Here is a 24961-nt window from a genome sequence, read left to right as displayed (position 1 = left end):
CTTCTACTACACAAGTTCAATCTCCACTATCAAAGAAAAAAAGCTTGCTTGCCTGAAAATTTATACAGAATAGTCACCAAAGAATAGAGAAGGGCAATTTCCATAGCACCACAGGTTACCATGAGAAGAAACTAATCACTTAAGTTAACTGTTACACATGTGGAATGGATATTGATCAGATAAAACAACCAAAAGGAAGAAGAACCACCTTTAAGGCAGAGATGGAGTTTAAGGCAGAAAAGTATCACCAGAGACAAAGGTGAAGAGACAGAAGAGCCTGTTTGAGGGATAAGTTCTCTTCACCATGATGTGGTGGGAAAGAAGGTGAGCTGAGAAGAAATTCTACACCATAGGAAAGAAGGTCAGATGAGAAGATATTCTAACACTAAGAGAAAAAAACAGGTGAAAGTACTAGAAACAGAAGAAAACCACTGAATCAAAGAAAGCAGAAACTGGAGGAAAATTTTCTCCACCAAAGGGATTACCAAGACAGCCTCACCATCATTGAAGTGAGACTTAGTCATCAGAGAATTAAATACAGAAAAGCCCAGGGGTAGTGGGAAGAAATTATTAGTTCTCCATCATTAATGAGACTCATGAAAGTACATTGGAAAGTCTCAAGAAAATAATATTTTGACGGAACCTGTTTTGAGAGAGGATACCACCCCCCCCCTTCCCCCCAAAAAAAAAGAAACTTCAACCAAACACCAGACTTAAATTCCCACAAAACTGTGCACAAGATGTAACATAGGAAATTAAATTTAATAAAATTGTCTTCAATAAAACCTCTCATTTATTCACTATTTCTTGTCAACCATTGCAAAGTTATTAACCAGGAATTCTCAAAGTGAAAATCTATTTTTTTTCTAATTCTCCAAGAGTGATCATTAACTTGCCTCCGAGTGATAACAGCATTCACTTACCAAATAACCATCATATCTTACAGAGTTTAACATTCCGTTGCACAAGTCAGCTTCATCACGAATAATGTAGCAACTTGTAGCGAGCCGTTTATTACCTTTTAACGTAGTTATTATCCATTTGTACTGCATCTTCAGTGTACTGTATCTTCATTATCAATTTGTACTGACTTTGGAAGGCCAAGCCAACTGGCATTACAACCTGAGAAAAAAAAAAGAAAAGCTAATTTCACCAGAAATTTTCATGCTCGTACCATAACTTTTCATTTTATGAAAACGTGAATTATACAACCTAATAAAATCTAAATCCTGTCCATGATATTGTATCAAGATACTCCTTATTAGACTATAAGGAGTTTGTAGAACCCATTTGCTAATTTAGAATAAAAGAACTAGTAAAGCTATTTACTTGTATGCCTCAACAACTATATTTAGTTTCTTAGTTAATTGCCCTAGAAGATTAAAACATGCAATACTGTATGTTACTTCAAACCGATTCGTTCATTTTATATTAAATTAATTAATGGTTTTAGTACAAACTGAGTAAAATACGGATAGCCTTTGGATAGCCTTAGTATACATGTTATAAAGTTAAAGGGTTAATTTTACAAGATTTGGAAATTAAGAAAAACACTCTGGTCGGTAAAATGAAGGCAAATTTGCCTTCATATTTGAAACTAAAGCTAAACAGCAGCTTACGACAATACATGTATATTTTCATTTTAAAAATAACCTATACCCTCGAAGTAATATGCTAAATTCCAAAAGGTAGACAGGAATGCTTTTGTGCTCTTATTATAAAAATGGCTTCAAAGATAACCTATGCATTTTGCAACAAATATTACATTCTAAATTTGGCATTTAAATTCCTTGTTATTTCTGGTTTTATAAAACTGTACTTTGCATTCAACATTAGTTAACCTATGCATTTTGCAGCAAATATATAATCTAAATTTGGCATTAAAGTTTTTAACACTGTAAATTGACAGTATTATTATAAAGTAGGTCCTCAAATTATCCTGCATTATTTCTAGCTTTATATAACTGCACTTTCCAGGTAAATGGAAAGCTAATCTTAAATTTAAATTGCATTTTTTCGAAGGGGTCAAAAAAACAGGTTTAGATTATTTAAGGTTTTTCAAATTAAGCTTTACAATATTCTAAAATAGACCATAAAAGCAAAGGGCTTGTATTGGCCAAATTATTTTTTCCTTATTGAATTTATAATTTAAGACCACTACATCAAAGGGATCTGGTATGCTATTTAGCACCCATCAGCTATTGGCCCTCGTCCATCTTAGGGCATTATGAATACACTACAATCGTGTAAGTATTATTATCTACAGGGTCAAATAAAATCTTACTAAATAATTTAAAGCTAATTTCAATAGAAATTCTTTCATTACACCACTAATTCTAGATTTTCATTGCATAGATTTTTCTGTAAGTGAAATCATTTATCTAAGATGTTTTAATTTTTCTAAAATATTTTCATTACCCATGAGTGAGCAATGGCAACTTGCCTCTGAGCGAGTGAAAACAGATTTTATACACTTACCAAATGAACTTGGTTGAAAATATTCTATTGTTCAAGTTTGCTCTATCAAGATATCTTGGTCATTGTGGGCTTTTTAGGTTACTACAAGACTTTATCCTGCATTGTCCATGACTGAAGTAGTGTATTTTCAAAGGCCAGACCTAGTAGTTCTTCAACCTGAAATAAAACTTTTTTTTTTAGTTTTACCAGGAATATTTATGCTCAAATACAACTAATTTATCAATATTTTATCTTTTTTTTTTAACTTACATAAAAGTAAATTACAACCTACAGCACATTATACAACCCGAGTTATATTAACAAAAATGTGTTACATGATTTGATCGGGTCTGACAATACTAATTAGACAGCAAGAGACAATGCCCTAGAGACTGACCATGTACACACATGGTCACCAAGCCCCTTTCTACCTAAGTTAGGACCAAGGAGGACCAGGCAATGGCTGCTGATGACTCGGCAGATAAAAATATAGGGTCCCCCAAACCCCCTTCCTTAGCTCACAAGGATGGTGAGGTTACACCAAGAAAAGGAACTAACGATTTTGAGCTGGACTCTAACCCTAGTCTGGCAGTCAGAGATGTTACCACATCGGCCACCACAACCCTGTTGTGTGCTATGATACAGATGGGGAGTTTATAGAAAAGCAATTTGATAGCTGTGTGGCAGCAATTTAAATGTCTAAGATCAGGTGTAAAAGTGTTTTGACACCTATGTAAGAACCCCATTTACTAGAATAAAGAATAAAAGCAGCTATTCCTCGTCTGCATCTCCAATGACAGGTTACGTTAGTTCATTTAATATTGTTAATTACCCAAGAAAATTGCAGTCAAAACACAGGAAACATGTAACATTTTATTTAAAACTGCTTCATTCCTTTCTAGTAAAATTAATTAAATTACATTTAGTATAAAATTCTGGTAGTAAAATGTAGAGCCTAGTTATCTAAAAATTATTTAGAAGTTGGAGTTAATTATACAAGATTTGGAAATTAAAATAAAAAATCAGCTTTTATTAAAATGAAGACAAAGTATTTCATATAATTTATATTTGATTTTTTAATAAAAAACCTAACCATATTTGAAAAAGTAATGCTAACCTGCACCCTTTAATACCTTTCAAGTAATCTCTCAACACTAAGCTTTATAAATTAAGCTAAATTCCAAAAGGTAGACAGAAGCATATGTGTACTCATGTGAAATATGGCTTCAAAGGTAACCTAGGCATTTTGAAACAAATCAAGAACAATTTAAATTTGGCATTTAAATTTTAAACTATAAAATGACAGATTAATATAAAAGTACCGGTATGTCTTCAATTTATCAGTAATTCCTTGTATTTCTAGCCTTATATAAGTGTACTTTACATTTAGCATTAGTTATCCAACATTTATCAGCAGTGTGCTTTTTTTCTAAGTGGTCAAGAAAAAAAAACCCATTAAAGTTAAAACTGACAAGTTTAAACAATTTAAGGTCCTTCAAGTTGCGGCTACAATATTATTCTAAATTAGACCTCAAAATCAAAAAGGTGCTATTGGCCTACACAAATTATTTTAGATTGTATTGGATTTATAATTTAAGGCCAATACGTCAATGGGACCTGGGAGGTCATTTAATACCCATCTTTTAACGACATATCTTATGACATTAAGAATTCACTAAAATCATGTAATCTTAAAATTATGTTCTACAGGATCCATCTTATTAAATAAGAGATGATAAACAAAATCCTCCTCCTTCCTCAACCTTTACTGAAAGAAGCAACTGCGGAAACTGTAGGTTGAGAAGCAGCCATTGACGTATGAACCAAATTTTCAAGGAGTTCCTTTTTATACAGGTTGCTCATCACTGCTTGCTGCCATAATAAATTTCACCAGAAATATTGCATATATTAGGACTGGCAAGTACATCATTAGAAGACTATGAATACTTTATAAAAACTTGCACACTAACTAACGTCAAAAATTCCAAATCCTCCAGCTTTATAAACGCTATCCAAAAATAGATGTGCAGAGCTTTCACTGGAGTTGTTGGCTTTCATGGCACAACTGTTGCCATTTATTCCAGAGTTGCCACTTTATGCAGAAATAGTGGTGTTTATGGCAAAACTGATGACGTTCGTAGGTATTAGACAACATACCATGAATATCATGGTGTTGCCCTCTATGCTGGAATTGCCATAAATAATTTAATCAGAAGTCATAGATGAGGCAATTAAGAGTTAAACTATCATGCATACTGGTAAGTCTTATTGAGGTGAAAGCCAGAAGCAAATATGTGGGTTTTCACCCAAGACACTACTTTAGGACTGAGATATGAGACCTAAGCATAGGCAGCTTAATGTTTGTTGTAATAGGCATTATTACAGAGGCCCTAAGAATTTTAGAATAAAAGTAGTGACAATTTTAGAAAACAATAACAAGAAGAAGAGTAACCAAGCTCAAGCTCTTCACCACAATTGGTGCAAAGTTCTGCTTTCCTCTAATACTTATAAATCCACAAAATTAGCTGATTACGAGAAGCCACACTTAAAATTGGTTTATCTGAATGACAAGGAGATAATATATAGTTTTAATTAGGGTGTATATGGCTTATTGCCAATCTTTGTACCAATTAATGACTTCTAAGGTCTGACTAATGAGCTAATTTTGTAACAAAGAAGGCCACACAAGCAAAATTTAAACAAGTACTACCTACTGTAATAGGAGTAAAGGTCAACAGAAAATAATACTGTCCCAAATCCAAGCAAATTATACAGTCGTAACTCTGTTTAATAAAACCGATGAGTAAGAAAGTACAATACCTTTGCTATGCCAATAACAAATGAGTTGCCATTCCATTCCTGACATGTATTCAAGAAAAATTATGAGAGTGCAGAGTGCGAGTGCAGAGGCTCCAGTGGCAGAAGGGGGGAAAAGTTTACCTAAGGTACGTATGAAAAACACTTCCTTGAAGAGGGAGGACGCCATCTCTCCCCTAATCATGCTATTACATTTAAAAACAATGTATGGTACATGTACATCAAATTAAAATGCAGAAAAAGGGACCAATGAATATAAAGTTAACGATCACATCCTTGTCGGTTAAATCCCAATTCCTTTGATGTGTGTTTACAGGTTCAAGACTTACTATATTCCAAACCCTTACTAATTCAAATGAGGTTGGTATCTGATGAAATTGTAATAAAATGTTAATATACCGTACTAGATAGATTTCAATGTCCGATTATTTCACTTGGAGCCCTTGGGCTTATAGCATCATGCTTTTCCAACTAGGGTTGTATCTTAGCTAGTAATAATAATTAGGATAAAAACCCAGACATTGAATGAAAGGCAAGGTTTCTATCAATCCTATCGCCACGACACGTGCTAAAATTTTAAACACAAGGACAAAGAGGTAATAAAACACTAACCTAAACATTCCCAATCAGTCTCAACAACGTAGGTTGAACATCTAGAGTATACAAGAACTTCAAGACTGTTTAGTCTAAAACTTAAACCTTAGATCGACTTAGATTGTCTATTAAATATATGATGCGATAACATTTATATGAAATGAAAGGGAATTATGATAGACCTAGACCTAAAAAATTATAAAACAGATGAGAAAAATTGAAAAGTGTTGGGCCGTAGGCTGAATAATAAAAATTCTTTGCTATGCAAGTCTGAAACATTATGAACATGCTAAAATTGATAGTAAGTGGTGAAAAAACCATCAAGCGACTTCATACAAGTGATAAAACCTAAGTAAACATGCTCAGGGAAAAAAATTCAACTATTTATTGCGGTAACTATCGAAGAATAAAGTTGAAAGGTATCTAATGGTAATTTTCATTTCAAAAGATGGTAGTGAAACGACCAAGTGGCTTAATCTCCAGTTACGGTGTCATGAAGTTATTATTACTAGTCAAGCTAAAACCTAGTTAGAAAAGATAAGCCCAAGGGCTCCAACAGGAAAAGTAGCCCAGTGAGGAAAGGAAATAAGGAAAAAGAATAGTATGCTTGAGTGAACCCTCGAGCAAGAGTACTCTAACCCAAGACAATGAAGACCAAGGGACAAAATCTATGCCAGTGGAAGACCATGAAACAGAGGCTTATGGCACTACCCAAGAATAGAGAACAATACTGTACAGTAGTTTGATTTTGGAGTGGCTCTTCTCATAGAAGAGCTTCTTATCATAGATTGTGTCTTCTACCCTCTCCAAGTGGACGGTGGCTGCAGATTAATTACAGTGCAATATTTAATGCCATGAATGAAGAATTTTTTGGGTTATATTACCCGTGACAGGTGTATAATTAAAGAGGAGACTAAAGAATAGGCCAGACTATTTGGTGTACATGTAGGCAAAAGAAAAATTGAGTCTTAAACAGGAGTATCCAATGTAGTACTATCAGGCCAGTCAAAGGACCCGATAACTCTTCAGTGGTAGTATCTCAATGGGTGGCTGGTGACAAATTTCAGCAGAGCCATTCGTGACCTATTACTGTACTTGGAATTCAGTAATGATGCTATGACCCACCCACTCAAATGAGTTTGAAAAAAAGGGCCTCATGATTAACATGGTCAAAGGCAACACTAAAATCAAGGCCAATCATATGAACTTCCTGACAACAATCAAAGATTTCTGTATAGCGTTTAGAGATTGTAAGAAGGGTATCACATACTCCAAGGCCTTTACGAAAGCCAAACTGCAAACAAGGGAACAGATGATTGCCTTCTGCAAACCTATTTAGACATTTTGCCAAAAGATGTTAAAAAATTTAGATATGGGAGTTATGGAAATTGGGCAGTAATCAGTTGAACTTGAGCTACAACAAACATTTACATAAATGGAGTAAAATTACAAATTCTCCAACAAGTGCTAAAAGCTCCTCCTCTTGCTATCTTGCAAAATAACATTACTTTGGAGCTAAGAAATCTACAGTCTTTATAAAAAACAAAAACAAAGGAAAAACACCATTTGGGTCCACACCTCCATAAGCATCAAGATCCATCACGATAGCTTAATTTCACAATATCAAAAAGCTAAACTAGTTAAATTTATCCTCAGAAAAACAGGAATGAGGAAGATAAAGTCTCTCATTACTCTGTTGAGTGTTGAACAGTGAAAAAGGTGTTGCCTTTTCCTTTGGACAGTGAATGACAGCACCATACGATTCAAGTAAAGGAGGAACTGTTGCGTTGTCACCAAAGAGTGCAGATTCAAGGGTAACCCACCAATTATGTTCCTGAGTTGTACCAGAAAGTTTTATGGTTAAATTGTATTAGTTTTCAGCTGAAGCATAAACTGAACAAGAGCTCAAAGCCGAGTATAGTTATTCCAAGTCAAATCTGATCTGTTACCCTTCAAAAGATGACAGGCCTCCTGTTTCTCCAAATAAGCACGTCTACAATCTTAATTGAACCAGGGCTTGTCTTTCACTCGGTAACTTAGCACACAAGAAGGGATTCGCCTATCAATTATGCAGACTAGATTCTCATTCAAAGGAGCAACAGGATCAACACTTTTACAATTGTGACTTAATTACAGCCCAAAAGATCACTCAAAATGCCATTCACTCAAAATGCCATTCCAGTCTGCTTGAGATTTTATATAATCTGACACTAGTATGACACATCAGGGACAGGCTGCTCAGTCTTCACTACTAATGAATTTAAGGCTTGATCAGATGTCCCAACTGGAAAACAAACCTTACTTGTTATTACGCCAGGGGAGTGAGTATACGAGGTCCAAGCAGATACCAGTCCTGCGAGTAGCTTCACTTATGATTTGCTCACTTTCTGATTCAGAGGCAAAGTCCAAAGCTCTTAAGTCATAGCAATCAACAGGAGAAACAGAACAATCACTCCCTATGGTGAGCATTGAAATCAACAAAAATAAAGAGGCTTTTCTATCACCATCTTGTATCTTAGCCATAATGGCAAGAAGACAGTCTAAGATAGATTCATCCATATCTGGATTCCGGTAAATCAAACAAATAGAAGTTGTTATGCCTGCCACAAACTTTAATTACCCGAATTACATGACATCCACATTCATAGCAAGACTTATGAGAAGCAGGGTATCAATCAGACATTTGTATAAAGTACTTTTAAGTTCAGGGTATTGCAATTTTCCCCCAGTAATATCTCTTAAAAGGTTTGTCCGAGTAAATGTATTCTCTTGTGAAGATTAAAATTCATGACAATCGGCTAAAATTTGTTTAATATCTATGGTCACTTGACAGTGAGAGTTGAGTTCTGAAAGATGAAAGATAGGAAGCAGGAATGGAATATAGTTGATGGCTACAAAGCGAGTGCAACTAGTTGCTGAAAGGAAGCTGCAAAAGACCTATGAAAATACAGTGCTTACAAAGCATTGCTTAAGGTGAACAGACAATTCATATTAGGGTATAAAATGGGACTCCAGCAAACCCAGAACTATTATTTAGCTAGTCTCATACTTTAGCCCCACTCCATGATTAAGTAAAATTAACCATACAAAAAAATGCTGTCTACGACAAAATCATCACAACCAACTCCATCCAATTTGGCGAGCAGATGCACCAAACAGTGAGTAGCTCAGGTACATCAGCATTTAACCCAAGACTAAAAAGCAAGAAAAATAACAGCTAGATGAGGAGGGAGTTTGTTCTGCTCCATAATCAACCCTTTGTGTGGCTTAGCTCATCAATGGCCACCTCAGAGGTACGAATTACACCCAATTAATCTGTATACTGTAAATAGAAACCAGATGACCAACAACAATCAGTCTTCCTCCTGAGTGTGAGCAAGACCCTTCTTGCTTAAAATATCAAACTGGAGATAACACACATAGGATTACATGATCAGTTGAAAGAAACATTTGAGATAGTATTTAAAAGTTATAAATAACACTACAGGTATCTATTCTCCTCAAGTAGTAACTGCCAATTTTGATCTCGGTGGAATTTAACTGGAAATTCAATGACTCGATACTAGCCAATGTGAGACTAGGAACAAACAAAATACTACACAGACCTCTTGTTACGCACAATACATTTTACTACACTGAATAGATTTTAACAAGGCACCTGCCATTCTGAAGACAACAGTATTGTATATCACACAAACAGAACAGTTAGTGTTATAATATTTTGCAAATGATGGAAGCAGCTAGTAATAGTATAGTACTGTACATACAACCTACTATAAAAAAGGAGACTGCAATTTTCAGATATTTTACATTTACCCTATACTGTACAGGGAAACTAAGTGTTTTATATGGATATAATGTACAGTAAACCCTTTAGGTGCAAGTTGTAGCTATCAATGAAGCTTAGTAACAAGGTAATTAACTTGTGGAAAATTAGTGATGGAGAGAGAAAATCAACCCTCACTCACTCGCTTGACATTTAGAATACCCTTTTCTGGGTCGAACCTGTGGCGCCCGGTGAAAAGTCCTTCTTGTATACCTTTTCTGATAAAAACCTTCCAATTATACCAGAGAAAGATAAAAGCATGGAATGCTGAGGTTACAACCCTCGCGCGAGCACCTTTTGGGTGTCGTGTATAAAGCAAAGGCGCGTGAAATCCACTATTCACAGGTTGTCTTCCATTTAGTTAATTCCTTCGCCAAAGGGATGGGCCGATACAGAGGCCCTAGACACATCCCCATCGCCGCACCACCCACGCCACGACGCGAGCGCCATCTGAACAACATCCTTCTTTTTGGAATTCAAAGTGTTGAATGGTTTTGTTGTGCTCTCGGTCTTTTTTATCTATCGTGGATTTATTTTGTCATGTCCGAAGCTCCATCTTCACACATTCCAATGTTAAGTACCATAGTTTGTTTTGACAGTATTTTATTGTACCGGGCTTTTGTTTTATATCCAGTATAGTCTGTTTTATTATTCCCGTCTGGCCTTTCATGGCGGCCATTGTTTGTTCACTTGTTTGGGAATTCATCTTTATCTGCCCGTTTAGTACTCTGTCACTTAGGTTCTTGGTTAAGTCCCTGGCCTTATGCCTTTAGAACCGTTATTATTTTTTATTTTTTTTTGTGTATTTATGCTCATGGTACTTTTTGCTAGTAAGTCCAGCCTACGAACGAGATAGCGATTAGCTTTGTTTTTGTTTAGTAACCGCCCGAGGCGTTCGTCACTCGACTGTGCTATTTATTTTAAGTTTTAACGGATGCTATTCTTCGTTCGTAGTGTTATATGGATGTACATTTTTATTTTATACGTTTATAATAGTGTTTTGTGATTTTTAGTCCTGTTTTTGTGTCCAAGAGAGCGAGAGATTGGGGTCCCCGTTTTCTGTTCGCAGTCACGAGTTACCCCTTTCTCTCGTTTTCTTTCTTAGCTCCGGTGGGGGAGCGGATTTCCCGTTTTCCGTTTTGTGCGTTCAGCGGGTTCTCCCTCCCTCACCTCTCCCCCTCTGGGTGGATGATAACTTACGAGTTATTTATTTTTCGTGACTTTTCAATTGTTAGCGTTATTTTGGTCCGTGTTTCGTCCTCTCCCCGTTACGGCTCGGGAGTAGTTATGAACGTTTTCCACTCCGCCTTGAGTTATACTCCGCCACGAGGGATTCTCAATAACTTTCGTTCTATTGTTATATTTATATTGTTTACTACATGGGACGGGCTTTATATTGTTTAGATACGACCCTCCGGTGGCCCTTACTTCGGTCTCAGGCCACGGCCATATCCACAATAGCCTTGGTTATTACAACTGTGTTGTTATTCACAATAATTATTCAGGACCTTTCTTCTCCCTCCGGCCTCACCGGAGATCGTAAATACGCTTTACTATAATCTAAGCTTTAGTCTTTAGCTACGACTTAGCTTTTTATCTTTCACAATTGAATTATTAGCCACAATTGAATTATTCAGGGCATCTCATTATCCTCCGGCGTCACCGGAGGTCGCCCAAACACTTCACACTTAAAGTTGCCTTAGCTAATTAGCTAAGGCTCCTTTATTCAGGACATTTCATTACGATCCGGCCTCACCGGAGCTCCGGCTTCACCGGAGGTCGCCCATACACTTCACACTTATATTTGCCTTGCCTTTAGCTAAGGCTGGTGTTTGTATTTATTTTAAGGGCATGTCACTGCTTCCCCGACCCTCGGAGGTCGGCGGATTACTTTAAGCTTATTATCCTTATGTCATTAACAGACATTGGGTGCATTACAAATATACAGACAATTGAATTTTAAAGTGCCAACAATGGTATGGGGCAGTATCAACTTAAAGTTAATAGTCAGTTGTTTGGTCAATGCAATATGGGTGCTTAGATAATTCAGTGAGTGCCAGAACTCTAAAATAATAGGTTTTTATCCCTTATCAGAGTTTCAAGCATCACCAGACTCATGTCTCCTTTCTTTTACAGAAGGCCCGTTGTACTGCTGAAGGATGCTCTGCCTCGTTCAGCGACCCCGTTGGGCATGACCTCTGCCGGTCTCATGCTCACTGCTCCATTCCCTTTATCCAGGAACCGGGACAGGCCCAATACCCAGTGTGGTTCCCGGATTTGTGCTCGTTCTGTTACGAGTTGTCGTCAGTTCTGCTGAATGATGATGTAAGTGGGTTTTCCCTTTGTTCCTTATTTCTCGTTGGCAGACACTAATATAGACATGAATATGATATACACAGTATATTTGGGAGGGCAAACCCCCTCCTCCATCACTAATCACTGCAAATCTTACAGGCCGATGATGTCTCTCTTCGGTCAGCAAGGGCTACTCTTCGTCCGTGGGTGTCGGGCTTTGGCAGGAATGCCCCGTCTGGCGCACCCTATCTCCTCGATGGGGATATGGCCTCCCGTCTCTTCCCAGGCTCGACTACTGCTGCAGTCTCTCCTGACCTTGCTGCCCCTTTAATTGAAGAAGTCAGGGCTACCATTTCCGTGGAGGACGAAACCCTCGTACCGATGGACATGGCTGGTCTGGATATAGACGTAGAACCCAGGGACGTGCAGGTAAGTGGTGCCGAGTTGGTGGAAACCCTTTTCTCTCCTACTCCCTCTTCTACCTCTTCCTTTCTAGGTTTTGATAACTCTAAGGCTTCTCCTCGGGATCCCTCTGCCTCCGTACGACCCAAGGTGAAGCCACTTCGAACTTATAAGACTTCAGCTTTGCCAGTATCAACGTCACCGGTCCCCGGACCCTCGACAGCTCCTGATATTCATATGGCTCCTCGTAAAACCACTACTCCTAAGAAGTCTAAGTCTACCAAATCCAAGAAAAAACCAACGGGTGACTTTCAGGTACCCTGGGCTGATCTCCTCCCCATCCAACTGATCAAAGGATTGGTCAGGGATCAAGTTCAACATCACTCTGGTGCAATAACAGAGATTAAGGATATGATGGCTACTCTGATCCGCGCCGGAACTCAGTTCCCTCCCCCTTCTGCCCCAGACGCATCGAAGCTGCCGCCCTTCGATAAAAACAATCCTTGGCGGTTTGCTTTGCATGCTCCATTCGTAGATGGCTCCCTAACTCTGGAGGGCATGGGCACCCGCCCTCTAGAGGACCTGGAGTTCTATCCCCCGGGCCTAGCATTCCCGTTCAATGGTTTTGTACGGTTAAAGGAACATGCATTGGTCCGTATGGACAAGGTACCGAAGGAAACGGTCATATTTCCAAAAGAGCAGGCCCAGGCTATCTGGGCCAGAACACTATCAGAGTGGGGGTGCATTAACTCCAAGCTCACCCCTCACAAGGGTTCCTACACTATTTTTACGACAGCGGCCTCCATCTCTTTGCCGCTCATAGACAAAGTCACAGAGCTGACTATACAGGCCATCAAAGAAGGCTCTTCCATGCCGGCTCTCAAGGAGACGGACCCCACCTCTTTGCTTATTCCGGGTTCCTCGGCAGCCTGGGATGCTGCGGCCTCTACCTTCACGGTGGGGAAACTAGACCCGGACTGTGCCTCTACTCTTTTCTCTGAGAAGCTTCCCAGATTAATAGAGAGTCTTCTCAAAACTGAGTTCGAGACCCGTACTAGACTTGCTAGGTCCCTCCAATCCATCACCTCCATGGAGTCCCTTGCATCTCTTTACCCAGAGGAAACGCTGTTCAGAGTCGCCACAAAGAACCAGCTGCTATCCTACCAAATAGATCTCCATGACTTCTGGTCAGCACGGGTTAGTTGCAGGAAGTTCGTTCTGTCGGAGGCCACCATCAGGCATGAGCCGAACAGACTGATAGCTTCCTCCTGCTGGGGTAAGACCCTCTTCCCTCAGACCGAGGTGGATAAGGTTCTTCAGGACGCAGCGAGGGCAAACCAGAATTTGCAGGTAAGGTGGGGTCTCTCAGCCAAAAAGAGGTTCGAACCCCAGAGACACACATTCTTCAAGAAGAAGCTGAGGTTTAGTCCTTACAAAGCGGCCCGGGGTACCTCGTCCCCACAGCCTTCCGCGGCCTCGACTTCTCGACAACAGGCGCCTCCTCAGCAGGTAGTCTACCTCGCTGCTCCCCCTGGTACACAGCCCAACCCCTCTTGGATGCCCTCACCTGCATACAACCCTGCCTACGAACCCTCCGGTTCCTTTCGTGGATACCAAAGAGGGAGTTCCAGAGGTAGAGGACAGTTCCGCCAACGCGGCGGGCCCAGAGCAAGGGGTTCCCGTGGAGGGAGGGGCGCTAAGTTCACTCCCTCCCAATGATGTGATGCCGGTAGGAGGGAGACTTTATCACTTCCGGGATCATTGGACCTTCAGTCCATGGGCTCACAGCATAATATCAAGGGGCTTGGGTTGGAAATGGTCACAGGGATCCCCTCCTCCACCGGTGACCTTCTTCCAGAGACCCACTCCCATCCTGGAAGAGTACACTGCGGAGTTACTCAAGAAGAGAGCAATCAAGCGGGTTCGTTCCCTGAAATTCCAAGGCCGCCTGTTTACAGTCCCGAAGAAAGACTCGTCGGCGTTGAGGGTAGTTCTGGACTTGTCGAAGCTCAACTCTTACATCCTTTGCGACAAGTTCCGTATGCTGACTATCTCTCAGGTACGGACCTTACTTCCCCGTGGGGCCGTCACCACCTCTATCGATCTTACCGACGCCTATTATCATGTCCCAATAGCTCGAAACTTCTCTCCTTACCTAGGCTTCCGTCTCGGCAAGAGAGCCTTCGCATTCAAAGTCATGCCCTTCGGTCTCAGCATTGCCCCCAGGGTATTCACGAAACTGGGGGAGACGGTGCTCGAGCAACTCAGACACCAAGGGATACAAATCGTCGCCTATCTGGACGATTGGCTCATTTGGGCCCAGTCGCACCAGGAATGCAAAAGAGCTACGTCGAAGGTACTCCATTTTCTCGCCAAACTGGGCTTCCAAGTCAACCTCCGGAAGTCCCGCCTACAACCATCAAGCCTCTTCGAATGGTTAGGCATCCGTTGGGACCTCTCAAAGCACAAGCTCTCCCTTCCTCCCAAGAAGGTGAGGGAGATAGCTTCCAAGGTCAGGAACTTTCTCAAACACAAACAGGTGTCCAGAAGAGCTTTAGAACGAGTCCTCGGCCTACTCCAGTTTGCCTCACTGACCGATCTCCTATTAAAAGCCAAACTCAAAGACATCAATCGAGTTTGGAGAAAGAGGGCGACAATACCTTTAAGAGACAAGACCTCGAAGATCCCCTCTGTCTTGAAAATGAGACTACAACCATGGTCCGATCGGAGGAACCTCTCCAAGTCGGTTCCTCTACAGTTCCCCTCTCCACAAGTGACAATTCATACCGACGCGTCTCTGAGTGGTTGGGGGGGTTACTCCCAACATCAGATGTGTCAGGGCTCTTGGTCACCCGCCATGAGACAGTTCCATATCAATGTTCTCGAAGCCATGGCGGTGGTCTTGACCCTGAAGAGAATCTCCCCTCCGAGGTCGACCCACATCAGAGTAGTCTCAGACAGCACGGCCGTAGTCCACTGCCTCAACAGGGGGGGTCCAAATCACCCAACCTGAATCAGATCCTGGTCACTATCTTCACCTTGGCAGCCGACAAAGACTGGTTCCTGTCAGCAACTCACCTAGCAGGAGTCCAGAATGTGATAGCAGACGCATTATCCAGGACGAGCCCACTGGAATCGGAGTGGTCCCTGGACATGCACTCCTTCCGGTGGATACTCAGGCTGGTTCCAGGTCTCCAGGTAGATCTATTCGCGACCCGACTCAATCACAAACTCCCGTGTTATGTGACACCGAACCTGGACCCTCAGGCTTATGCCATGGACGCATTAACCCTGGATTGGAACCATTGGCAGAAGATCTTCTTATTCCCTCCAGTGAATCTTCTACTGAAAGTCTTGCACAAACTCCGCTCCTTCAACGGGGCAGTAGCTTTAGTGGCACCTCACTGGCCAAAGAGCAGTTGGTTTCCTCTCCTCCTCGAGTTGAAACTCCGTCCCGTCCGGATCCCATTCCCCAAACTGACCCAGGTGGTCCAAACACGGACTGTGTCAGATTCCTCAAGGATAGCCAAAACCCTAACTTTGTGGATTTCATGAAGTTTGCGGCACGTAGGGACGCAAACATCGACCCAGATAATGTCCTCTTTATAGAATCAGACAAAAGGGACTCAACGATTCGCCAATATGATTCGGCGGTTAAGAAACTAGCGGATTTCTTAAGGACTTCAGACCATTCGGTTATGACTCCTAATTTAGCCATCTCCTTCTTTAGGTCCATTTTTGACAAAGGCCTAGCAGCTAGCACTATAACCACCATTAAGTCAGCTCTGAGGAAAGTCTTCCTGGTTGGGTTTAACATTAACCTGGCGGAGTCTTATTTCTCATCTATTCCAAAAGCATGTGCTAGGCTTCGACCTTCGGTCCGTCCTCAAAAGGTCTCTTGGTCTCTAAATGATGTCCTCAAACTGGCCTCCGACACGGTCAACGAATCCTGCTCTTATATCACTCTTCTTAGGAAGACTTTATTTCTAACAGCTTTGGCCTCGGGTTCCAGAATCTCAGAACTAGCAGCTCTCTCACGAAACTCAGAGAACATGGATTTCCTCCCTTCAGGTGAGGTACTTCTTTCACCAGAACGAGGACCCCCAAAATAGGTGGTCCCCTTGGAAGATTATTCCTCTTCTCCAAGATACTTCTCTATGTCCGGTCACCACTCTCAGGGCCTTTTTAGCCAGGACTGCTACCCTATCGTCTGGCCCCTTGTTTATCAGAGAACAAGGAGGTACCATTTCCATACGTGGCATTAGGCAACAGATCCTATACTTCATTAAACAAGCCAATCCGGGATCATTTCCCCATGCTCATGATATCCGATCGGTAGCTACCTCCATCAACTATTTCCAGAATATGGACTTTGATAACCTTAAGAAGTACACGGGTTGGAAATCTCCTATGGTCTTCAAACGCCACTATCTAAAGAACTTACAGGCTCTTAAATATCCAACGGTTGCAGCTGGGAGCCTTATCTCTCCCCATTGATCTTTTGTTCTTCCTTTCATCCATCTCTTCTCTTCTCCCTCCTACCCGCCACTCGCACCACGACGCCGCTTCCTTGGTGGTTCATTAGCCCTAAGTGTATTACATATTAGGTTAATATGATTGTAACTATTATTGTTTTCCCTTCTTATAAAGTTGGGATATTCTTAGCCATGTCAGTTTTGTTGCATGTTTTCCTCTGATACTCAGAGGTTTCCTTGTTATCATGTTTGTTTATCCTTACTCTCACTATGCCCTGTGGCTAGTTTATATTTTATGCCTACTTACCTTAATTATATATGATTTTCTTTACATGGTGTTGTTTCTCTCCCCTTATTAAATTAGTAGTTATTGTTGGGCTTGGAAGGCATTCTCTGGTACATTTTCACCGGGCGCCACAGGTTCGACCCAGAAAAGGGATTTTGACGAAGGAAAAATCTATTTCTGGGGAGAGACCTGTGGCGCCCGGTGAAACCCTTCCCCTTATTTTACACGATCCCACCCTTTCCTTTCCAAGCCATCATGGCCAATACAGAAGGATGTTGTTCAGATGGCGCTCGCGTCGTGGCGTGGGTGGTGCGGCGATGGGAATTAACTAAATGGAAGACAACCTGTGAATAGTGGATTTCACGCGCCTTTGCTTTATACACGACACCCAAAAGGTGCTCGCGCGAGGGTTGTAACCTCAGCATTCCATGCTTTTATCTTTCTCTGGTATAATTGGAAGGTTTTTATCAGAAAAGGTATACAAGAAGGACTTTTCACCGGGCGCCACAGGTCTCTCCCCAGAAATAGATTTTTCCTTCGTCAAAATCCCTTTTTCCTTCAACAACAGGGACAAACAGCAGGGTAGGTTTGAGAAGGGAACATTGAATTTTTTTTTTAATATATACAAGATGATTACAAAATTATCTTTAAAATTTTGCAATACAGCAATTCTAAAAATACAAACCTTCACTTCTTTGTTGTTATCCAAAGAACGCGCTGGCTAAGTGTTCTTTTTACATGTAAATTAGCAGTGTTGCTCCAAGACATGACCAAATTCAGTCCCCGTGAATTTTTCAATTTTTTTATCGTTACTTCATCAAGACATGTGCAGTTCAAAGATGGAATACATTCCTGATCCCTGTAAAAATAAAGATGTAAAATGAGGATCACGAGTGACAGGTGTCAAAGTACCCACACAATCTTTTCCCAGGCACTTAGCTAATCATAATTCAATAACCAAAATCATCCATTCAAGCCACTCAAATTCAACACCAAAGTTACCATCAACAAAGAGTCCGCACTAATAAACATTTCAAAACAAACCCCATTGAAGAAGTTGAACAACAGAGATGTTTTTAATAAAGAAAAGATGAATATTTAGTTTGGAGCAAGTGGGGTGGTGTGTGAAGCCCAACCGCCCACACACGCACACAAACTTATTTCTAGTTGACTATCTTTTTACCAGAGCAGTTTTCACCCAAAATTTTCTCCAGTAAAATAGAAAAGCTTGTATTGCCTAAAGAACAAGAGGCTGCACTCTAATGCTCTACTATTTTGGTTGTCAAGCATTTTTTTTTATTAAATTCTGATGTAAGGAATTCAAGGCTTATAGCCCGAAACTTGGGCTAAAGAGGCCATTTAGCAACAGGATGCAAGTGGGAGAAAACCTTGCTGTCACTCTTCTAAATAAAAGTTGAGAGGTTGGAAAGGAAGGAAAAAAAAGAAAAGTGGGAATGCAGGAAAATACAAGGCTAAAAGGTAGGGGCAGCTATTGAAATGCACCACAGAGTAATACATACATAGTGCTAATCGTACTAAACCCCATGTGAAATAATCTTCAATGATGTACTATATTTTGAATTTCCTTAATGATAGTAGTCCTTTTCCTTGTCCTATGTTACATGTAGTTAAAAGTTAATTTGCTCCCTGGTGTTGTAAACACTTTCAAGAGAGTACTGGTAATCATACATGGCAGCGACTTACTTTTCTGTATGTTACATCATCATGAACTTCCACATGCAGGGAAATAGTTTTGTGCTAAAATGAAATGTGAAAGAGCCAGTTGTGAGCTTTAAGAACTAATGAGTGGAGACTAAAGAGACTTTTCAAAGTCCCCAATACTTTTTTCATGCTCTGAAAGAAAGCTCTTGTTACTAGACAATCACTTTCTGTTCCCAACTTCTAAAAAATTAATTTACCAATGTGGTTCCTATAGGCTGAGAGATGGGTAGGAGAAATACATGAATATTATCCCAATAATGATAGCAAAAAAAGCATAAACCATATGATAACCAGACACCCGCACACAAAAGTTCCCTATGTATCTTAAAAAAAAAAATATTCATCCATATCAAATGGCAGGCATTTAACAATAACCCAATTTCAAGGTGTTACTATACAGCACTGAACAGCCTTTCTATTCAGAGTGAAACTACATAATTGTACATTTAAAAAATATATAAATCTCTTATTTTTCCTGTCGATACAAATTTCAAGTCTTTTAATAGGAATATGCTTTTAGCACAGTTGGAAAAAGGGTGTTAAAATTTATAACAAGGTGTTGTAGTTACCAGAAGGTGGCCTTGTGAGATTGACATCAGGGTGGTCTTCCAGTCTCCTTGTCAGAGAAAAAGTCTGGTTCTCCCACGAAGCCCTAAGTTTTAGGGTCTTTTTTTTATTGTTGCCATACTGCATTTAGTCTTTTATGGTCTCCCCTCCTCTAGGACAGGAAGGGAGGTCATTCTGCTTCCTTTGTAAGTGAAGAGATGAAGAAGGATTAAGTCATGACCAGCTAGATTCTGGGTCCTGGCCATTAAATCCTGAACCTTGGCAAGGTGATTGAGATCTATCCTTCAGAATGACTGGTGACACAGGAAAAGACAGGCTGTTTACCTGCTTATTTCACTGGGGCTACTACAGCCTTGCATGGGTCCATTTAAGGACTTTGAACTCTGTGTGGTTTGAGCCCTCTAGGTCTTGTCCTGATTCTCAGTCAGGATCCCTCCTGTCACTGTTGTCGTGAACATTTGAGAAGGGTGTCTGCGTGAAGACCAAGAATCAGGACCCTATTAATAGCTATTGTGTAAGGAATTCTACAGCTCAGAGGAAGTAAGAATTGCCAAACTATGCTGCCTTAAATGTAGTCTTCTGGAATTCTCCAAAGAAAAAAACCTGAAGAGGACAGAGAATCATCTTGAGTAGAGTTCACTAGTTCAGTCCCTGAGATAGGGTATTTACAACAGGTACAGAATTGTATTCTCTGAAAAAGAGATGTTCCAGATACAAACCTCTTGCCTTGAATATTGGGAGGGATCATATTGAGATCATCTTCCAAAACGTTATTTTCATTAGTAAAATAAATTTTTGAATATACTTACCCGATGATCATGTAGCTGTCAACTCCGTTGCCCGACAGAAATCTACGGTCGGGATACGCCAGCGATCGCTATCCAGGTGGGGGTGTACACAACAGCGCCATCTGTGAGTAGGTACTCAAGTACTTCTTGTCAACAAGAACTCAATTTTCTCCTCGGTCCACTGGTTCTCTATGGGGAGGAAGGGCGGGTTCTTTAATTCATGATCATCGGGTAAGTATATTCAAAAATTTATTTTACTAATGAAAATAACATTTTTCAATATTAATCTTACCCGATGATCATGTAGCTGATTCACACCCAGGGTGGTGGGTGGAGACCAGCATACATGTTAACAAAGAAGCTAAGTATCCCGTATTTCATTTTATCAGTTATTCAAAATAACAAACATAAAATAAATAAGTAGCTGGTAAGGAAGTCAACTTGAACCATTACTCTGCCTTTTTTTAAGTACGTCTTCCTTACTGAGCCTAGCGGTCCTCTTAGGATGCTGAACGACTCCTAGGTGCTGAAGTATAAAGGGCTGCAACCCATACTAAAGGACCTCATCACAACCTCTAACCTAGGCGCTTCTCAAGAAAGAATTTGACCACCCGCCAAATCAACCAGGATGCGGAAGGCTTCTTAGCCGACCGTACAACCCAAAGAACAACAATAAAAAGTATTCAAGAAAAAGGTTATGGGATTATGGGAATGTAGTGGCTGAGCTCTCACCTACTACTGCACTCGCTGCTACGAATGGTCCCAGGGTGTAGCAGTTCTCGTAAAGAGACTGGACATCTTTGAGATAGAATGATGCGAACACTGACTTGCTTCTCCAATAGGTTGCATCCATAACACTCTGCAGAGAACGGTTCTGTTTGAAGGCCACTGAAGTAGCCACAGCTCTCACTTCATGTGTCCTTACCTTCAGCAAAGCAAGGTCTTCTTCCTTCAGATGAGAATGTGCTTCTCTAATCAGAAGCCTGATGTAGTAAGAAACTGCGTTCTTAGACATCGGTAGGGAAGGCTTCTTGATAGCACACCATAAAGCTTCTGATTGTCCTCGTAATGGCTTTGACTTTCTTAAATAGTACCTAAGAGCTCTAACTGGGCAAAGTACTCTCTCTAGTTCGTTCCCCACCAAGTTGGACAGGCTTGGGATCTCGAACGACTTAGGCCAAGGACGTGAAGGAAGCTCGTTTTTAGCCAAAAAACCGAGCTGCAAGGAACATGTAGCCGTTTCAGATGTGAAACCTATGTTCCTGCTGAAGGCGTGGATCTCACTTACTCTTTTAGCTGTTGCCAAGCACACGAGGAAAAGAGTTTTTAATGTGAGGTCCTTAAAAGAGGCTGATTGGAGCGGTTCAAATCTTGATGACATTAGGAACCTTAAGACCACGTCTAGATTCCAGCCTGGAGTGGACAACCGACGTTCCTTTGAGGTCTCAAAAGACCTAAGGAGGTCCTGTAGATCTTTGTTGGTGGAAAGATCCAAGCCTCTGTGGCGGAAAACCGCTGCCAACATACTTCTGTAACCCTTGATCGTAGGAGCTGATAGGGATCTTACGTTCCTTAGATGTAACAGGAAGTCAGCAATCTGGGTTACAGTGGTACTGGTTGAGGAAACTGCATTGGCCTTGCACCAGCTTCGGAAGACTTCCCATTTAGACTGATAGACTCTGAGAGTGGATGTCCTCCTTGCTCTGGCAATCGCTCTGGCTGCCTCCTTCGAAAAGCCTCTAGCTCTTGAGAGTCTTTCGATAGTCTGAAGGCAGTCAGACGAAGAGCGTGGAGGTTTGGGTGTACCTTCTTTACGTGAGGTTGACGCAGAAGGTCCACTCTTAGAGGAAGAGTCCTGGGAACGTCGACTAGCCATTGCAGTACCTCGGTGAACCATTCTCTCGCGGGCCAGAGGGGAGCAACCAACGTCAGCCGTGTCCCTTTGTGAGAGGCGAACTTCTGAAGTACCCTGTTGACAATCTTGAACGGCGGGAACGCATACAGGTCGAGATGGGACCAATCCAGCAGAAAGGCATCCACGTGAACTGCTGCTGGGTCTGGAATCGGAGAACAATACAACGGGAGCCTCTTGGTCATCGAGGTAGCGAATAGATCTATGGTTGGCTGACCCCACAGGGCCCATAGTCTGCTGCAAACATTCTTGTGAAGGGTCCACTCTGTGGGGATGACCTGACCCTTCCGGCTGAGGCGATCTGCCATGACATTCATATCGCCCTGAATGAACCTCGATACCAGCGTGAGCTTTCGATCTTTTGACCAAATGAGGAGGTCCCTTGCGATCTCGAACAACTTCCTCGAATGAGTCCCTCCCTGCTTGGAGATGTAAGCCAAGGCTGTGGTGTTGTCGGAGTTCACCTCCACCACCTTGTTTAGCTGGAGGGACTTGAAGTTTATCAAGGCCAGATGAACTGCCAACAACTCCTTGCAATTGATGTGAAGTGTCCTTTGCTCCTGATTCCATGTGCCCGAGCATTCCTGTCCGTCCAGTGTCGCACCCCAGCCCGTGTCCGATGCGTCCGAGAAGAGACGGTGGTCGTGGGTCTGAACAGCCAATGGTAGACCTTCCTTGAGAAGAATGCTGTTCTTCCACCACGTTAGAGTAGACCTCATCTCTTCGGAAACAGGAACTGAGACCGTCTCTAGCGCCATGTCCTTTATCCAGTGAGCAGCTAGATGATACTGAAGGGGGCGGAGGTGGAGTCTCCCTAACTCGATGAACAGGGCCAGCGATGAAAGTGTCCCTGTTAGACTCATCCACTGCCTGACTGAGCATCGGTTCCTTCTCAGCATGCTCTGGATGCATTCTAGGGCTTGATTGATCCTTGGGGCCGACGGAAAAGCCCGAAAAGCTCGACTCTGAATCTCCATACCCAGGTAGACAATGGTCTGGGATGGGACGAGCTGGGACTTCTCTAAATTGACCAGGAGGCCCAGTTCCTTGGTCAGATCCATAGTCCATCTGAGATTCTCCAGACAGCGACGACTTGTGGGAGCTCTTAAAAGCCAGTCGTCTAAATAGAGGGAGGCTCTGATGTCTGCCAAGTGAAGGAATTTCGCAATATTCCTCATCAGTCTGGTAAACACAAGAGGTGCCGTGCTTAGGCCAAAGCACAGCTTGGAACTGGTACACAACCTTTCCAAAGACGAATCTTAGGAAAGGTTGGGAGTCTGGATGGATGGGGACGTGAAAGTACGCGTCTTTCAGATCTAACGAGACCATCCAGTCCTCCTGCCTGACCGCTGCTAGGACCGACTTCGTCATCTCCATCGTGAACGTCTGCTTGGTGACAAAAGCATTGAGAGCACTGACGTCCAGCACCGGTCTCCAACCTCCTGTCTTCTTGGCTACCAGGAAGAGACGGTTGTAAAAGCCCGGGGATTGATGATCCCGGACTATGACCACCGCTTCCTTTTGTAGCAAGAGCGACACCTCTTGTTGCAACGCTAGCCTCTTGTCCTTCTCCTTGTAGTTGGGAGAGAGGTTGATGGGAGACGTAGCTAGAGGGGGACTGCGGCAGAACGGAATTCTGTAACCCTCCCTTAGCCACTTCACAGACTGAGCGTCTGCACCTCTGCTCTCCCAAGCTTGCCAGAAGGTCTTGAGTCTGGCTCCTACTGCTGTCTGGAGAGGAAGGCAGTCAAAACTTGCCTTTTGCGGACTTGGAACCCTTCTTGGATTTGCCACGGTGACTGTCTGCACGGGTACCTCCTCTGCTGGAGGCTCTGCCACGAAAGGGCGGGATGAACCTAGAAGCAGGTGTGTCAACTGCTGCAGGGCGGAAGGGTCTAGGCACGGAAGGTAAGGTTTTAGCCTTACGTGCAGAAGATGCCATAAGATCATGAGTATCCTTCTGGATAAGTGAGGCAGCCATCCCCTTAATCAGCTCCTCCGGAAACAGACACTTGGAGAGAGGAGCAAACAACAACTCTGACTTCTGGCAAGGAGTGATACCAGCTGATAAGAAGGAGCAAAGATGTTCTCTCTTCTTAAGCACTCCTGATACATACGAAGCCGCAAGTTCACCAGACCCATCCCGAATTGCTTTGTCCATGCTAGACATGATCAGCATGGCCGAGTCCTTATCTGAAGGGGAAGTCTTCCTGCTTAAGGCTCCCAAACACCAATCGAGGAAGTTGAATATCTCGAAGGCACGAAAGACTCCCTTCAACAGATGATCTAAATCGGAAAAGGACCAGCAGATCTTCGAACGTCTCATAGCCAACCTGCGGGGAGAGTCAACCAGACTTGAGAAGTCGGCCTGGGCAGAGGCAGGAACCCCCAAGCCGGGTTCCTCTCCCGTGGCATACCAGACGCTCGACTTAGAAGCAAGCTTGGGAGGCGGAAAGACAAAAGAAGTCCTTCCCAGTTGCTTCTTGGACTGCAACCAGTCCCCCATAACCCTCAAAGCTCTCCTAGATGATCTGGCGAGAACAAGCTTGGTGAAGGCAGGCGCAGCAGACTGCATGCCCAGAGCAAACTCAGAGGGAGGAGAACGAGGGGTTGCAGACACAAACTGCTCAGGATACAAGTCCCTGAACAAGGCAAGGACTTTACGAAAGTCTAAGGAGGGTGGAGTAGACTTGGGCCCTTCAAAATCAGAGTGAGGCTCATCCAGATGTGCAGCTTCATCATCCGATACACCATCATCCGAAAGCTGAGTTGTAAGTGGCAAAGGCAGAGCAGAAAGCTGAACGGCTGAATCCGGCAGTA

The 24961-nt window shown here is 42.1% G+C and overlaps 1 long non-coding RNA gene across 6 annotated transcripts in view; it reads right to left on the bottom strand.

Annotated features, from left to right (window-relative positions):
• Positions 1–24961, bottom strand: part of LOC137638319 (uncharacterized) — a 1154758-nt gene that overhangs the window by 784156 nt on the left and 345641 nt on the right. For 5 of the 6 annotated variants that reach the window (XR_011044033.1, XR_011044034.1, XR_011044030.1 and 2 more), the window contains exons 2-3: positions 17838–18011; positions 2479–2634 (exon numbers count right to left, since the gene is read on the bottom strand). This is a non-coding gene — a long non-coding RNA (uncharacterized lncRNA). Of the gene's footprint in view, positions 1–774; positions 1123–2478; positions 2635–17837; positions 18012–24961 lie in introns of those variants that run through there. The other variant, XR_011044035.1, reaches the window with a different exon arrangement.

This window comes from Palaemon carinicauda, chromosome 3 (genome assembly GCF_036898095.1).
Source record: "Palaemon carinicauda isolate YSFRI2023 chromosome 3, ASM3689809v2, whole genome shotgun sequence".
NCBI lineage: Eukaryota > Metazoa > Arthropoda > Malacostraca > Decapoda > Palaemonidae > Palaemon > Palaemon carinicauda.
This window is presented reverse-complemented; position numbering and strand designations above follow the sequence as displayed.